General features: G+C 55.4%; 1 protein-coding gene and 1 non-coding gene across 2 annotated transcripts in view; both read right to left on the reverse strand.

Moving 5' to 3' along the window:
• Positions 1–18058, reverse strand: part of TNRC18 (trinucleotide repeat containing 18) — a 91241-nt gene that overhangs the window by 65209 nt on the left and 7974 nt on the right. The gene's annotated exons all lie outside the window — the stretch shown is intronic.
• Positions 6232–6376, reverse strand: LOC115868029. The gene has a single exon (XR_004045384.1). It is a non-coding gene; the product is annotated as a small nucleolar RNA SNORA79 (small nucleolar RNA).

Genomic DNA, 18058 nt, shown 5'->3' on the forward strand with positions numbered 1-18058 from the left:
TGGTAGCCAGTCCATGTACCCATGCGGCCCAGCTGGGACGGCAGGGTCTGCCAGGCCTGCTTCCTCCTGGGCGGGCGGCGGGTGGCGGGCTCCGGAAGCCGGCAGCCCGGAGGTTTGCGCAAGGGCTTACATCAGCGCCAGCTCTTCCTGCCCACGGTCTTGCGGAAGCCCAGTGGCCCCAGCCTGCCCTGCCTGAGCTTATAAAACCCTCCCGGCAACCCCAGGGCCTGCCAGGGCCCGGATGCCACCAACGGCTACCACCCACCTGCCCGCCGCAGCGCCCAACTGTGCCCAAGCGCCACTCAGGCTGGGTTGGGCCAAGAGAGCTAGATGCCAACACAGGACCCTGGCTCTCCTTGCCTCGATCCTGGGGCTTCAGTTTGCTCCTCTGTCAAATGGACACGCCCCCTACCTGGCCATCTGCTAGGAGACAGCCGGAACTGCAGGAACGACATCCTGTCCTCAGCTCTCGAACCACCTAACAAGCAGAGGGTAAACTCCCCATTGCTCACGGGGGAGGGAGGGGGGCGTGGTGCAGTCCTTGGCTATCAATGACCTGTCCCCACCTGTCACTTCGGAGGTGTCCTGCCACCTCTGGGTCCCCACAGCCCAACAGCTGTGGTGACTGGCAAGCAGCTTCATTAGCTCCCTGGTGTCATTAATACCCATGCCCATCCCCCAAAGGGACCTGTGTGCAGGGGTACTGCCAGCCTCTCCCCTCCTCCAGGGCTCCCACTTGTCACACGAGAGTACCACCTGAGGACTAACGGACCACACAGGCTGCCGAGGAAAACGGCATCGCTGGTCCCCAACATGTGAAACAGGCCACGCACCAGGGAGTCGGTGCGACGCGTGGCAACCGTGTGCAAAGCTGAACTGTGCTCAGTGGAGCTCAAGCCCAGGATGTTTTAGAACCAGGTCACCGGCCTTTCCTCTGGATGGGTTAACCCACCCAGGGGGTTCACTGCCCAGGGGCTGGGTCAAGTTCAACAGAATTACCATGTGGTGGTGACTGGAGCCACTGGGCGATCAGAAAGGTCAGCAGTTTGAAACCACCAGCCGCTCCGCAGAAGAAAGGTGGGACTTGCTACTCCCATAAACAGTTGCAGGCTCGGTCACCCACTCTGTCCCGTAAGGTCCCTGTGAGCCGGCATCGACTCCTAGCAACCCTGGAACAAGCTCACTGCCACCGAGTCCACGGGACAGGGCCGAACTGCCCCGGTGAGTTTCTGAGACAGACACTCTAAGGGAATAGAAAGGCCCGGCTTTCTAAGAGCAGCTGGTAGGTCCAAACTGCTGACCTTGTGGTTAGCAGCCCAGCACTACCAGGGCTCGTGTAGAGCATCACGTGACCCACTCACACAGCGGCATGCTACCAAGTAATACTCAGCTGTAAAAGGACACAGGGCCCGGCTTAAGCCACGCCCCAAACGAACTTTGCAAACACCACGCTGAGGACCAACAGACAGACGGCTGGTCCAGGGTCCAGCCAGTGTCCTAGCATCCCACTTCGGCAGAAGATGGAGCTTGAGCGCACAGAGACCCTAGTAGACGGGTGGTTTCCAGGAGCGGGCGAGGTGGGGGGAGCCCCAGTGATGCAGCACAGGCACAAGCTGAGATGCTACCCACAGGGTCAGCAGTTCAAGCCCACCGGCTGCTCTGGGGGAGAAAGAGAAGGCTGGCTGCTCCCGGAAAGATTAACAGCCTGAAGATTAACTCTGTCCCGCCGGGTTGCTAGGAGCCGTGGTGGCACAGTGGTCACGTATTAGGCTGCTAACTGCAAGGTCAGCAGTTTGAAACCACCAGCTGCTCTTTGGGAGAAAGATGGAGCTTTCTACACCCTTACAAAGTTACAGTCTCAAAAACTCCCAGGGGCAGTTCAACCCCGTCCCATACGGTCGCTATGGAGAAAGATAAGGTTTTCTCCTCCAGGAAAGTTAGTCTTGGAAACACACAGGGACAATTCTACCCTGTCCTACTGGGTTGCTATGAGTCAGTACTGCCTGGATGGTGGGGAGTTTTTTGGTTTACAGGGAAGGGAGGGAGCCTGAGAGTCAGCAAATTTCCACTGGGGAGTGGGGGGTGATGAAAACGTTTCAAAGGCAGACAGTGATGTTGGTTAACCAAGGTGCAGATAATGGAGGGAAGATTAAAGGAAGGTGAGTGCCTGCCCGCCCCCCAGCCAAGCACCCCGCAGGCCATCAACCAGGCCCCACTGGATTGAAGGGGGGCTGACCTTCCACCCTTGATTCCAGAGGCTGTTTGCTGAGCCCCCACTGTGACACACCAAGCCCTGGGCACTGAGCAAGGCCTAACAAGGATGTAGGCCTTGGGAGTCTAGAGGCCTGATGGTCACACTTGGGGTCCTCCGGCCAGCCTTCAGGGGGGATTCCCCATCCCTCACACCCCCCCAGCCTGAGCTCAGAACCAAACTCGTTGCCATCGAGTCCATGCTGACTGTGACTCCTTATAGGAGACCTCATGATCCCTGCAAAGCGGTGCAGGCAGCCCGGCCATCCCAGGCCTGGAGCCAGGCCCTAGAGCAGTGGTTCTCAACCTTCCTAATGCCGTGACCCGTTCACACCGTTCCTCATGTTGTGGAATCATAAAACTATTTTCATTGCTATTTCATCACTGTAATTTTGCTGTTATCAATCAGGCGACCCCTGTGAAATGGTCATTCTACCCCCAAAGGGGTCGAGACCCAGAGGTTGAGAACTGCTGCCCTAGAGGCCCTCTTTCCCGCGGCCTACGCTCACTTCCCTCTGGTCCCCACTCGCCCGGGTGGCTCAGTGCCTTCAGCATCAGGCTGCTCCCCCAAGGCCAGCAGTCCCAGCTGCAGCCGTTCCATGGGAAGAGGCGGCTGGCTGCTCCCATCAAGGCCGATGGCCCAACGGGGGCAGTCCCTCCCTGTCCCACAGGGTCGCTGTACGTCAGTCACCCGATGGCAGTGGTGAGAGGAGCGTCTAGGGTCCTGGTCACGTTTATCTGCACCCATGCCCCCACTACCCTGCAGGGAAGAGTGGAACTGCCCGTGGGTCCCCAAGGCCATCAATCTTCCCGGGAGCAGACAGCCGAATCTTGATCCTGCTTCCCTCCGCATGGTGACACAGAGAAGCGCACTTGGACTGCCACGTCCGCTGTATTGCAGGGTGGGAACCGAGCCAGCAGTGCCTCCAAGGTCCACCCGATCTCACCTGACAGGGGCCCTGGTGGCAGAATGATGAGACGCATGGCTCCCAGCCACGAGGGGGGGTGGTCTCTCTGCCAGTGCAGCCTCAGCTGGACCCTGCCACACGGGGTCAGACCAACGTCACCTGAAGGTAGCAGTCTCCTCTGCCACGAGGAGCAGAGCTTACGTAACACCAGCTGGGAGGCACTACCGCCTTCTGCTTCCTCTTTCCACCAGAAGACCTCAGGAGCACACCCAGTATGGAGGGGGGGGGGGGGGGGCCCCGCCGGGCAGACTCACCCCGGCCTCAGGACTCGGACTTGGGTGTGTCCATCAGCCGGAGAACAGCCAAAAGCCAACCACACACGTGCAATCCAGAAGCTGGATGGGCTTCCACCTGGAGCAGGGGGCTCTCCAGACCGATTTCTACGGAACCAACTTGGCAACAGCCCGAGAGGTTAGGTGGGAACCGCAGGAGGCAGCAAGCTCTTGTCCACGGGGAGGGACCCCCCTGAAAGGGGCTTGGGAATGGTGGTGCTACTCACACCCTGCCCTCTGTGTCACTGGGCTGGGCACACAGCACGTGTTGATGGGTGGGTGTGTGTGTGTGTGTGTGTGTGTGTGTTGGGGGGAGGGGTGTAAGTCAGACAGGACTGCTACTCTTGTTGTCAGGGGTCATCGGGTCAGTTCCAACTCAGAGCCACCCGATGGGCAAGCCCGGTCCTGGGATATCCTCACAGCTGTTCCCACGTCTGAGCCCATGGTTGCAGCCGCAGTGTGGATCCATCGTCCCTCTACTGAGCCAGGCAGGATGGCCGCCTCCCTCGACTGGCCTCTTCTGGTCACACGTCCAAAGTACCCAAGATGAAGTCTCACCACCCTTGCCGCTAGGAGCTGTCCTTCCTTCCGAGATTCGTCTGATCGTCCTTTGGGCGTGGTGTTGCAATTCCCCGCCAGCACCACCGTTCAGTGCCCCATTCAACGCCCGACTTAAGGCGACTGAAAAGACCAGGACTGCTGTGGTTCATTTTCTCTTTGTGTTTTCTCCTAATACTTTTCTGTACAGGCAATTCAGGATAGGGAATGTCTAGAAACAGAAACGGGAGCAGGGGTCCCTTGTGGGTCTGGCAGGAGGGCTTGGGGGGAGATGGTTGCTACCCCATTGTGTGCGAGCAGCAAACGTTCCATGATTGAACTACTGAATTGTGTGATATGTGGATTTAGTGGCAATAAAACTGTCAAAAGAAATTATATGTATGTGAATTTTAAAAAAGATGACGCAAATGTTCTAAAACTGATGGTGGTGGTGATGGGACAACTCTTCTTGGGTGACTGACTGGATTGTATGACGTGTGAATTATATGTCAGTAAAACTTTTGGAAAAATTAAAATACACTTTTGTTCATGGCTTTGGGTCAGCTCATCCTGGGAGCATCCCAGCGTGGAGCTGGGGTTTCTCAGGGAAGTCTTTATCCGGGCACCTGGGACAGCAGAGCTGCGCCCCATCACCTCTCCCTGCAGCATGCTCGATCCACGCCAGGTCAGAAAGGCAGCTCTGGGTGTCCCCAGGGCCTCGAGTTGTGTTCCTTTGACTGTGGAGAACAAAAAGCAGCCTGAAGGGGCCAGATGGGGTTGGCGGGCGCTGGGATCAGACTCCCTCCAGGAGTCTTTGCCGCCCTCCCGCGACGAGCAGGTGCGTCCTCACCAAACATTCCACGGCGAACGTTCCTGGTCTTTTTCCCGCCAACACGGGTTTTGGTTCCTTAAAACTTCCTCCTGGTAAGCCCCGTGCCTGTCCTGTGTCCTTCTAAGATAAGTCAATCAAGATGACCCTTCTGAGCTGACCTCTCTGCTTTGGATTGAGCTGGCCCAGCAGACCACCGCAAGAGCCCTGGTTTGAACTAGACTTTTTTTTAATTTTTATTAAAAGGCACCCGAGTCGGGCTGCCAACCTCGAGGTCACCAGTTGGTGGCCACCAGCTGCTCCTCGGGAGAAAGACGAGGCTGTCGGCTCCTTAGTTCCTCTCAGAAACCCAGAGGCCGACCCCCCACTCGCAGCAGAGGGGCCTGTGAGCAAGGGTCGGAGGGACGGCACCAAGAAGGGAGGCTGAGGCACGTGTGTGGCTGACAGGCTGGTCTGTAGCCCCCCACAATCACAGATGACAAGCTGGGACACGTCTTGTTTGGAATCAACCTGGGGCGCATAGGGACTTTAATACTTTAGAAGACCCTCACCTGTTCTCAGCAACAACAGAAGTAACAAGGACATGGACCAGCACCTTCCCAAGGTGGATTTGATCCCCTGCACTGCACAATGCAGTCCCCACAGGGCTCCCAGAATATGGGAGGCGTGGCTGCAGAGTCCCGCGCAGACCTTCTCCTTCTGTTCCACCTTCGTGCCCTCGTGTTTGGCTGGGGAGTCCCAGAGTGCACAATCCATTCAGCACTCAACTCCCGGCCACGAGGCAGGTGCTTCCAACCCACAGCGGGGCCCTCGGAGGAGGAAGAGGGCGGGAAAGACAGTTCCAGAAGGCTACACCCTCCAAAATCCTACGGAGCAGGTCTGATGGGTCCAACTGGAGGTCACTGGCCTGAATCAGAATTCACAACTGGCAACGGGTACTATGGAAAGCGGTCCAAAGGCTTTAACCTACTAGACAGCTCGTGGGAGTCTGAGTCCAGAAGCACTGCCAGAGAGAGGCCTGGTGAGCTACTGTCCCCCAAAATCAGCCCCTGTGAGTCCTATGGGGTGCAATCCTACCCTGACCGGGGGCACAGGTGGGGGGGGGGGTCGGTGAGGATCGGCCCCACAGCAACTAGTTTTTAAATTCAATTTATGGCAGCCTGGGCCCAAGTGTCCTTTCTGCTGAGAACCTGGATTGGGGGGGGGGGGGAGGAATGGGGCAGGGCTGGGCCCCACAACAGGAAAGGGACTGACAAATGAGCCCCTAAAAACCCAATCCACAGCCACGAAGCCAATGCTGACTCATAGCAACCTTGTAAAAGAAGCGTAGACCCATACCTGTGGGTTTCCAAGATGAACTTTTTTTTTTTTTAACAATTGTTTGACTCCGCAAAAATCAGAAGCACTACTGGACAGCCAACCCATCCATGGTGCTCCGAGTGAAGACAAGTCAGGTTTGCTATTTGATGGACCAAAATCTCATTGCCTACGGCTCCAGGCAGCGAGAGGAACAGCCATCAAACCAAGATGAACTCTTGATGGGATAAAGTCCTCCCTGAAAACAGCGAGTGGTTCAGAACCACTGACCTTGAGATGAACAACCAAACTCATAACCACTACGCCACCGGGGTCCCCAGGGCAGAAAGCAGAGCAAATCCTGCCTCCCACACACACTCAACCCAATTTCCTTTCATTTCCCCAGAAGTGGACAATGGGGTACCGTCGACCCCTTGGGGTTAATGCCATGAAGAGAGCTCCCATTTGCCAATGCTAGCACGTCGTCCGGCAGGAGTGTCGGCAGTTGCTGTGTCAGAGGGATCCCCCGGGCAGTGCCAGTTGGCAAAGCGCTCTACCACCAGCGAAAAGACTGAAGTTCCAACCCAGACAGAGGGGTCTCCCAAGGAGGCCTGGGCGGCAGCTTCAGCTCTACTCTCCGTACACACCGGTATGACCGCAGGGTGTCGCCTCAAAGGGCCAGTCCAGTCTTGCCTCTATGGGACAGGTGGGCATTTGATGGGTTTGCAGGGAAGGGCAATGAGCATGGAGAAAGGAGCCCAGGGAGCAGGGGAGCGGGGAGGGGAGACCCACAAGGATGAAGCCTTTGGTTATAAACAGCTGCAACCCACCCCCTGCACTGGCCCCCTCCCGTACAGAGGGTGGTTGTCCTCAGTTCCAACCCAGAGCGACCCCTGTCCCCAGCGGACGGAGACCCCGCCCTGTCCTGAGCCATCCTCATGACAGCTCTTATGTGGGGCCCTGGTTGCAGCCACGGTGTCCATCCACCTCGTCAAAGGCCGTCCTCCTTTGCGCTGCCCCTCTACCTGACCCTCTACTGGTCTCTCCTGACCACACGTCCAAGCGACATGAGACCTGGTCTCACAGGACATGAGGGTGACAGCCACGGAAAGCCTCCGGGGCCGCGCTGCTCTGTCCTCTAGGAATCGCATCACATCGAGTCCCAGCGGCTGCCCTGCCCGTGGACGGGCTTGGGCTGGGACAGGACATCCAGTCAACCCACCCCCACCCCGCACACCTGATCACCCTGGTGCCTCAGAGGCTCCTGGAGCTCCCCGCTAACGCCTGGGATTTTTTTTTTTTTAAAGAAGTGAATCCCAGGCCTTTCTCTGGGTGGAGGGAACCCACCAATCCAGAACCTTCCAGTCAGCCAGCCCCCAGCTCAAGCCCCCAGGGGTTGGGGAAGAACTGCTGCATGGGGCTGTCCATCTTGACCAGAGCCAGCACTAGCCGGTGGGTTTGAACTAGTGAGCTTCAGGTTAACAGCGTCAGGGATGCTTCTTTCCCCCAGGCCTGGCCTCTTACAGCTAATTGAGAGGGACGCCTTCTCTAACCTCCCGAGGTTAAATTGCGAGCTACTCCACCCTCCACAAGCCAGCCTTTTCCTCTCCCCCCAGCACTTCCCCTAGCAAACCTAGCAGGACAGTCCCTCACCTGCCTCCACCCGGCAGAAGAGGATTGGCTGGCTTCTTCTAGAATGAGCCAGACGATAAGCAATGTAGACCTCTTTGGTCCCCAGCCACGGGCAAATCTGCATTGATAGGGCTCTGGTGGGCTTCCATAAAAGGTTCTTTAAAGAAACAGGAGTAACGATTGTACAATTCTTCCCGATAAACTTGAGCGATTGGATTGTAAGATACGTGGATTATGTGTCAATCAAACTGTAAACCAACAACAGGAGTTGCCCTGATGGTATGCATCAGAATTCGGACCTTCATCAACCTCTTAAGGCCAGGGTCTCCACCAAGGTCAGGATCCTGGAGGGTCAGGGCCGAGTGAGCAGCCAGGGGTCCCCTCCTGAGGCCCACCTCTGGCCTGAAGATCTCTGCCTCCCCCGGCTGCCCAGGAGGGAGGCTGGTCGTGCTCACAGCAGCCAGAGGGTCCACAACGCGGAAAACTCTCCATGGCCCGGGTGCCTATAACTCAAGGGGAACTTCCTTCTAGCCTCAGAAAGAGACCCTCTCAGAAGCAAACACGGAACAAAGCGGTTTTCAAGAACAGGCTGTAAAACGCTTCGACCTCACAAAGCAACCGCTGAGGCCATTAAGGTCCATCGGCAAGACCGAATCGGGGTTTATCGCCCAGAAACGCAGCCCAGGGACCTCACCTGTGACGGGGCGTTACTATGACAGCAGCTGACAGGCTCCGCTGACAAAGTGACCTTCAAACGCTCATTGATTTCCAGGGAGGGAGATTGCCTCCTGCCGAAGCTAAGGGAGCCCTGGTAGCATTGTGGGTTAAGCGCTGGATTGCTAGACTGCGAAGCGTGGTAAGGTGACCGGTTCAAAACCACCAGTAGTTCGGAGCCATCAGCCACACCGCGGCAGAACGATGGGACTTTCTGCTCCCTGCGTAGTTATGCTCGGAAGCACACAGGAGCGGTGCGTGCGTGAATGAGGAAGCTCAGGGGGGAGCCTGGTGGCTTTCTGCTTACACACTAGGCTGCTAACCTCAAGGTCAGCGGTTTGAGACCACCAGCTGCTCCAGGAAAGAACGCGGAGTCTTCCAGCTCCCACCAAGAGTTTGTCTCGGAATCCCACCGGCAGCTCTACTCCATCCTTAAGGGTCACCACGAGGCCAAATGGACCCGATGGTGTGCGGTTTTGTTGGAAGCCAAGGGTAGAAGCCCTGCTAGCGAAGTGGTTACGTGTTGGTCTGCTCACCACAAGGTCAGCAGTTCAGACCCACCAGCTGCTCCAAGGGAGAAAGATGAGGCTTTTTTTTTTTTCACTCTCATGAAGAGTTACCGTCTCAGAAACCCAGGAGGGCCATGCTGCCCTTGCCCACCCTTTGCACTCGATGGCAGTGAGTTTGGTCTTGGTAAGAAACGTGACACCACTGCAAAGAAACAAAAACCTCACTGACCTGGAGCCAATTTCAATGGGCAGCAAACCTGTAACGGGGAGTAGAACTGCCGCTGTGAAAGGCTAAAGGCTCCCTGTCGCAGAGCAGTGCACAGCCCAGCGTGTACCCCGGGAAAGACAAGGCCCACCACAGCTGGGGAGAACACATTCGCCATCGTTGTGACGACGCAGGGGTGGCACCCACGCCATGCAAGGAGCTCCTGCACACCGTAAGGAAAAGGCAGGACAGTTCAAGACAGGGTGGGCCAGACTGTGACCGGAGGGGCATCCAAACCGCCACACTGCCCAAGAGACATCTGAGACGACCACGGGGTCAGGAGAGGACCACGTGTTCGGCAGAGAAGGGACAGAGGGACGGCCACAGCACCTGCACCCGTGGGCTCAATGCTGAGACGGCTATGAGGAGGGCCCAGGCTGGGCGGTGTCCTTCTGGGGTCACCAGGAGTCTGAACGGACTCACGGCACCTAAGAGCAACAGGCAGCATCAAGGGACGCAGAGCAGACGCCTGGTCACCCACACATGCCTACACACACACACACACAGCCAGCACTGTTGTCCCCCCCACCCACGCAATAGACTGCCTCCCTAAGAAACGGGGTGCCTAGCAGGGTCAGTCCATCTCATAAAGCTCCGTATTTAACGACACCATTATTTTTAGGTAAAACCAAGAACAAGAAGAGTGGTCTTCACGCCAAAAGAGGAGATATTGAAGGCAACGTGGAGGGAGGCCGCAGGCGGGGCCAGGGGCAGGGAGAGAGGTGGGTGGGATAGGGCATTGTGGAGAGGGGGGCAGAGGGAGGGAACCACATGGGGGGGGCTGACAGGGGATTGGTCCTGATTTCATTGGTTGAAATTCTGGGCTGTGCATAGAACACACTTGCTTAAAAACCAACATACGGGGCCAGGGAGGGAGGACGTGAAGGAAAAAAAAAGGTTAATAAATTTTTTTTTTTTTTTTTAAAGAGTGGTGGCTCAGAGCCTTAAAAACCCTGCAGGTGCCTTCCCTCTGGGATCCAGGTAATGGTGGGAGCAGAAGTACAACTGCAACAGACTTGAAGTCTGTAAGCAATATGCGAATTCAAATCAAACGTACGAAAAAAGAAAAATCGAGTCCCGGAAACGTCCCGGCACGATAGATCCAAACGTGTGATTCATAGCAGAAGAGGGAGACCCACGGGGAGTGAGCCGCCACCCCCGCAGCTGAGCTCCAGGGGGGACGGGGGGACACTTGGGGAGGAGGCATCTGCCTTTTTGCTTTTCACCTGGTTACAGATGAGTTCACCTGGTTTACAAAAAACATTAAAAACAAACTCTTCTGGGGCAAACCTGCGAGCACTTGGGCAAAGGACAGCCTGACCTTTCTGCACCGCCTCCCAAAGTTTCCACCTGGATGGCCCGGTGGCTCTCTGAGCCTCAGCTGAAGGGGCGTAGTTTTCCTCTGAGGAGCTGCTGCCTCCCCAGGCTCCGGCTGGGGAAGGTGTCAGTTCTTGGGACCAGCCCTCAAGTCGGTGAGTCCCCGCGGGCGGGCGTTCCGATGGGCCCCCACGCAGGATGGGGAGTAGGAGGCTGCCTGCTCCCCGACACCCCACCATCCCTCCTGGGTCACAGCAGCACGTGGTGACCTGTGGGTCTCTTTCCCTTCAGTTTGGGGACGTTGATTGGCAAGTCTTTTGAGTCTTGGTCTGGAATCCTGGAAGTTCAGCTTTGGGACACGCGCGGTGACTGAAGGCTTAACCTTAAAAACCCTCCCTCCCGACTTCCTCTCCCTGGGATCTAACGCGTGGTCGGAGCGGCGGCGGCGGGGGAGGAGGAGGAGTAAAATCGAAGTGGGCAGGGCTGGAACCCACCGGGAACTGAACTCGGCCCTCACACACGGCCAGTGAGGGCCTGCCAGTGAACCTCACCCATCTCCTGTGGATCCTAAGCCCCCAAAGGAAGGCTTCCCATATGGACAAGGGGCAGGAAGGACCCCAGTAAGCGGAGAAGGACCTCTGCCGTGCTGAACACAAAGGCGAGGAATGCACTGCTGTCCAGTGGACCCCGGCCCATAGCGACCTGTGAGATGAAGTGGAATTGCCCCTGTGGGCTCCCCAAGCTGGCAGTCTTGACGGGAGCAAGAAGCCTCGTCTCTCTCCCTGGGGGCAACTGTGGGTTTCTGAGGTGGTCAATCTTTAGGGGAACAGAAAGCCTCATCTAACTCCTGGTGGTTTCAAACCTCCGACTTCGTGGTTAGCAGCCCAACACGTAACCCACTAAGCCACCCGGGCTCCGTCGCTCACACACACACAGACAGACACACAAACACCTCATTGTCATGGAGTCCACTCAGATTGGAGCGTCCCTGTTAAGAGAGGGTAGAGCTGGCCCTGCGGAGTTCCCCAGACTGCAACACTCTTTTCAGGAGGAGCAAGCATTCTGAGTCACTCCTGGGACACCCCCCCACCCCATGGACACAATGTACAAAAACCGCAACAGCACAGCAAGGAGCGAAGGAGAGATGGAGAATCCTGGGAGCACCCACCTCCCGCCTCTACCCTTGGCTTTTCAGGGGTCTCCGTGGGATCTCAGGCCCTGCTCAGCTCTGGGCTCCCCGCAACTCCCTGCTGGGTGACCTAGGGCGAGTTGCCTCCCCCCTCTGTGCTGGTTTTTATCCTCCCCAATGAAATCGAGGAGCCAGCCTTGCCAGCGGTCTGGATTGGAGCCTGGGCTTCCTCACACCCAGGTAGGTGCCCAAGAGGAAGAGGCCAAGGGACAGGCGAAGAGGAGGGGTGGGAGGCTGGCGCTGACTTACCCTGTCGGGCGCTGGCTCTGTGGCTCAACCATGGGAACTGTGGCCATGGCCAACCCCAAGGCCCCATGGAAGTGGAAAGCAGGCAAGCAGCAAGGGCCCTGGGTTACTGGAGTCTCAGTGCCTCCGCCTAACCCAAATTAAAGGGCTTTGGCCCCACCCTGTAAGGTGAGTTATCCTGAAATCAAGCCGGGGGGCTGGCCTGGAGGCAGCCCCCTCCCTCCCCAGTGGTCCAGACACCCAGGGGCTTCCCATATCCTTATTCTCCTGCCTCCCACCCCACTACTTCTAAAAGCATCTTCTAGATGCCAACAAACACCCCTCGTCCAGGAAAAGCTCCCCCATCTTCTCCCGCTCAGACACCACTTCCCCGGACACACACTGAAGGGCCAATCGATTCCTGACCCCACCCAAAAATGAGGCAGAGGCTTCTGGTTTGGGCCTGGAGCCCAGCCCACAAGTCATAGGTGCTTGGGAGATCAGGACCTGGGCAGTGATATGCTAATCTCTCCACCCAGCCCTGCCCCCAGGCTCCCAGGGCTTCAACCTCAGAATGGTTTTGAGGATTCCCTAGCTGATTGGACTCTTCCCCCTCAGGGAAGCGTGGCGGTCCCACCCACCAGCACCACCACAGGTGAAGTGGTTAATAGGGGCAGGAAGAGGGCGGTCCTGGGACCCTTCCAGAACAGCGGGAGACAGGGCCAGGAGGCAGCAGGATGGTGCAGGGCATGGACGCCAGAACCCCACAACTGCTGCCGTGGGCAGCACCGTCATGTCAGCTCTGACCCAGAGTGGCCTAAGGACAGCAAAACAAAAGACTGCCGGGCCCTGCGCCACCCTCAAAACCGTGGCTGCGAGCGTACCACTGTGTCGATCCTTCTCCTAGACCAGCGGTTCGAAACCTGGGGGTGGGACAACGCTCTCACAGGGGTTGGCTAAGACCATCGGAAAACACAGATTTCTCATGGTCTTAGGAACTGAGACGCGCTCCTCTATCAGTCTCCAGGCACATCCGCCCCAAAACAGATACGCCCACTTACAAGTACCCAGCGTGAAGACCGTTACCCATGCTATACCACGCTTCAAGGCGAAATTTCACTGATTTGTCATTAGAAATAACTATACCACAATCTATAGACATATTGTTTTTGTGATTCATCACTACGCTTTAATGATGTTCAATTTGTAACAATGAAAATACGTCCTGCCTATCAGATATTCATATGATGCTTCTTAACAGTAGCAAAATGACAGTTATGAAGTAGCAACGAAAATAATCTTATGGTGAGGGGTCCCCACACCATGAGTAACTGTGTGAAAAAGTCGCGGCATGAGGAAGGTTGAGAACCCCTGTCCCTGACAGTCTTCCTCCTCCCTGCTGCACTTCCCTTGCATGAGGTCCTTCTGCAGGGACTGGTCTCTCCCGGCCCATCCAAAGTCCAGGGGACGCAGGGCAGCACCGTGGTTTGAAGAGAAAACAGACAAGGGAAGGGGTGTGTGGGAAGCCGGCAACCCGATGGCCAGGGAATGGGCAAGTTGGCAAGGTGGGGAGTGGGGAAAAGAGAAGCCTGGGCTTGGAGCCGACCAAGGGGAGGGAAAAGAGCCATTCCAAGTCACTGGGGCTCAGGCCAGCCTTAGGGGGGCATCCAGGTCAACTGGAAGAGTCACAGAGACTATTGGGGTGCTGGAGAAGAATACCGAAAGTACTGTGGACTGCTAAAAAGTCCAAGAAATCGTCTCCTGGAAGAAATACAGCCAGAGTGCTCTGAGAGGCAAGGCAAGAGACACTTTGTCTTATCCACTTTGGACATGCGGTCAGGAGAGAGCAGTCCTAGAGGAGGACGTCCTGCTTGGCGAAGTAGAGGGGCAGCGAACGAGAGGAAGGCCTTGGTGAGATGGATGGACACAGTGGCTGCAGCAGTGGGTCGGGCAGAGGAAGGACCGTGAGGACGGCGTGGGGCAGGGCAGTCACTCCCCACGGGGAGCAAAGCAGCGTGACAACAATCAGACACGCAAGGAAGCAAGTCATCCTGATCCCCAATGGACGACAGGAACCCCAGGTGCCAACTACCCTGGGACGAGAAGAACTAGATGGTGCCCCAATCCATTGCCATCTAACTGATTCTCACAGCAACCCCACACGGGGTTCTCAGGATTACAAATCTTGAGGGGAGCAGACAGCCTCACCTTTCTCCCTCGGAGAGGCTGGTGGTTTTGAACCGCTGACCACAAAGCATGCCCACTCCACCACCAGGGCTCCACGGGAGGAGACGTGCCAGAGGCACACTGCAGTCTCAGCCCTTGCACACTGAGTGCCACAGAGGTTTTCTTTCTTTTTTTTTAAGAGCCGCTTTTCTTCTCTCTTTCTGGCTCTTCTATTTCATTTGCTGTGCATTTAGTCTCCTCGTGTGGAAGAAGCGGTAAAGAAATGCACACGAGATTGAGACAAACACTGCCGGCTCGCAGCACCTGTTCCAAGTTCTGTCTTCAAAAACCATGTCTTTGCAAAAGGAAACAAACGCAGCTGAAGCCCTGAGTCCATGTCCCTGTCGAACAGGAAAGGTCCCTCAGGCGTGCGTTGCCCATGGCTCCTCCTCGTCCGCTAACGGGAAGGTGGGCTGTTCTGACCCGCCCAGGGGCACCACGGAGGAGAGGCCCGGCAATCGGCTTCCATAGAGTCTCCAACCTCACACCCGGTCGGTCGGGTCGCAGGGAGTCACGGGTTGGATGGATGTGAAAGCAATAGGTTTCTTTGTGTTTTTTCCCCTTCAACACAGAGACACCCAAGCAGTCTCTGAGGTGAAAATGAGCCGGGAAAACGAGCCGTGAAGAACAAGGAGACTCCGAGGAGACACTGATGTTCCAGGGACGGTGAAAAATCCTGAGGGAGAGGAAAGGTCAGCCTCCAACTCGAGAGCCGCCACACCCCTGAAACCACTGCCATCGAGCCACAGGATGCCATGGCCCAGTGGGTTTCCCAGACTGCAGCCCGTCCTTCTTCCTCAGTGGTTTCAAACCGCTGGCCTTGCAGTTAGCAGCCCAACCAGTGATCCAGGACGCCACCAGGGCTCCTTTGAAAACCAGAAGCGGCTGTACAAAAAGAGAACTGGAGCATCCAGATAAGACACTCTTAGAAATTCAAACGGTGATAGCCAAGTTTAAAACCCAAGCAGGGTGAGGAGATAGAGCCAGAGGTCATCTCCAGGAAAGCAGAAGAAAGAGTTAAAGGGAAAAGGAAAGATAGCCAGCCGCACTAACCCACAGCGACAATGGGGTCAATTCCAAAGGTTTCCGAGGTTGCGAATATTCACGAGACCCGACAGCCTCATCTTTCTCACGATGTCAGCCCACCTGGCTGGTGGCTAGCAGCCTGTTTACCTGCCCAGAGCGCCTGCAGGGTCATCAATCAGCCCACCCGGGGCACTCAATAGCCAAGTATGCCAAGTACTACAGACGGGAACCCAGAGGGCTAAGGAAGAAAACGGTAAAACGGCCGTAAGAAAGGGATGTTACCAGTGCTGTCCCGTCAGTCCTGGCGAACAGCAACTCCATGGGACAGAACAGAACTCCAAGGCTGCCATCTTTCTGAGTGGATCACCAGGTCTCCCTGTGGAGGAACCTCTGGGGAGTTTGGAACCCCAGAGCTCCAGCTCGCTGCCAAGCCCCACCAGGGCTCCTTAGCAAGCTCAAGCAACTCAACTCCCCACCACGGAGTCCATTCCGACTCATAGCGCCCCTATGTGCAGGGGACACCTGCCTCTGTGGGCTCTTTATGGGAGCAGGGATCCTCGTCTTTCTCCTGCAGAGCTGCTGCCGGTATAGAACTTCGAACCTTGTGGTCAGCAGCCCAACACAGAACCACTATAGCACCAGGGTTCAAAAGAGATTCAGACTGAGGCATGTATGCTTCCTAGGGCGTGTGGGGTCCCTAGTGGGTCACAAGCAAAAAGCACTCGGAATATTAGTGATTAAAAGGATAACGACAGCAATTAATAGCTACGCAGCTTGCTCTGTGTCAGGCAACGTTCTGGGCACTTATGTACATAAATGCAATTAGTCTTTCTACAACCATGTAGGGGAAGAAATACATCATTGTTGAGCCAACTGCAACTCACAGAGACGGGGGTGTCCAACCACACTGGACTCCAGGTGTTTGCAGTGGCTGGTTTTTCTTCCAAGGTGTTTTGGGTGACCTTGAACCTCCAACCTCTCGTTAGCAACAAAAGGCAGAGGAATGAGCCACAGGGTTAAGTCACACGTCCAAATCACACAGACTGTGAGAGAGAAAGCCCAAGCCCAGGCGCTTCATCACCAGGTGGTTCTACAAGATATCAGCTGCCCTGGTTGTGCTGGGTTAAAGATGAGGCATTCTACTCTCATCAAGATTTACAGCCTTGGAAATCCACAGGGGCAGTTCAGCTCTGTCCTTTAGGGTCACTGAATGGGCTTGGGTTTTTCTGTTTTCTCCAAGATGTTACGCAATTGCAGTGGGGCATGAAAACAACTACAAGGTTCAAGGTTCTCCTCCTGAAACAATGATATTACTCCCATAGAGGCTGACAGTCTTGGAAATACGTACAGGCCGGTTCTACTTCTCTTATAGCAGCAGTTCTCAACCTGTGGGTGGCGACCGCTTTGGGGGTCGAACGACCCTTTCACAGGGGTTGCCCAATTCAAAACAGTAGCAAAATCACAGTGATGAAGTAACAACGAAAATAATTTTATGATTGGGGGATCACCACAACATGAGGAACTGTGTGAAAGGGTCGAGGCATTAGGAAGGTTGAGAACCACTGTCAGACTCAGCTCAATGGCAGTGGGTAAAGCTCTCACACACAAAAATTAAGAAAATTTTAAAAATAACTTTTCATGAGTCCTTTCACAGAAAGCTTCTGCAGCCTGTCCTCCATTAAAACAAGGAAGCAGCGTAAGGAAAGGAAGGCATGGGACCAGGAAAAGTAGGGGCCCAACCCAGAGGCAAAGGAAATTTCAAGGATTCCTTTCTACCACTGGCCCAAGCACAGGCAAGACAGCCAAGGAGATGGAAAATTCCAGAAAGGAAATAATCTCTAAGAACAGAAAGGGTCCCCCAGAAGAATGCACTTCAGAGGACAGGGCTGAAGCTACAGCTCAGGGAGAGGGACATGTCTGATCGGAGCACACGGGAGCAAACGAAGGGGAAAGGAGAGATGGTGGTGCACATCCTGGCCCACCAAACCCCAAGGACAATATTCCTGCTCAGAGCAGCCAATGCACAGAGAGGACCATAGAGCCGGCCCCACCACAAGACACGACATCCCTCACTGACCCATAGCGCTATGGGGGACAACACTGGCGGCACAGTGCAGATAGCATGTCTGATCTGACCCCACCACACCAAGGCAAAATACTAAGGGCGTGCAACAGAACAGCAAGGGGCGCAATGAAGTCCCTGGGAATACCAAAAATAGACTGTGGGGCAGGGGCGTGGCACCCCATCAGACTCAACCAGAAAACACTCCTAAAGGTCAACAAACAGACCTTGAACTATTTATAGGCTTTTCTTTTCTTTTTTTTTTGTCCTTGGTTTTGTTGTTTTCATTTGTTGCTTTGTTTTGCTCTGTCTTGTTTTTGTGCATACTATTGTCTCTGCATGTCTAGCTAGATAAGATAGGCGGGATAAACAATCTGAAGGACAAACAACGGACCAACGGTTCTGGGTGACACAGGAAAGGGGGAAAGGGAGAGGCAAAGGAAAGGAAGTGGGAGTGTCAACAAACCCAGGGACAAGGGAACAACAAGTGATCTAAAATTGATGGCAAGGAGGGCGTAGGATGCCTGGTGAGGCTTGATCAAGGGCCAAGTAACTGAGAGGAATTACTGAAACCCAAATGAAGGCTGAACATGATAATGGAACAAGACGAAAGTAAAAGGAAATAGAGGAAAGAACTTGGGAGGCAAAGGACATTTATAGAGGTCTAAATATAGGCATGTACATTTGTAAATATATTTCTATATGAGGATGGGGAAATAGAGCTATGTACATATATTTATA

Source organism: Echinops telfairi, unplaced genomic scaffold (assembly GCF_000313985.2).
Source record: "Echinops telfairi isolate 266 unplaced genomic scaffold, ASM31398v2 ScPeMD7_5;HRSCAF=22, whole genome shotgun sequence".
NCBI lineage: Eukaryota > Metazoa > Chordata > Mammalia > Afrosoricida > Tenrecidae > Echinops > Echinops telfairi.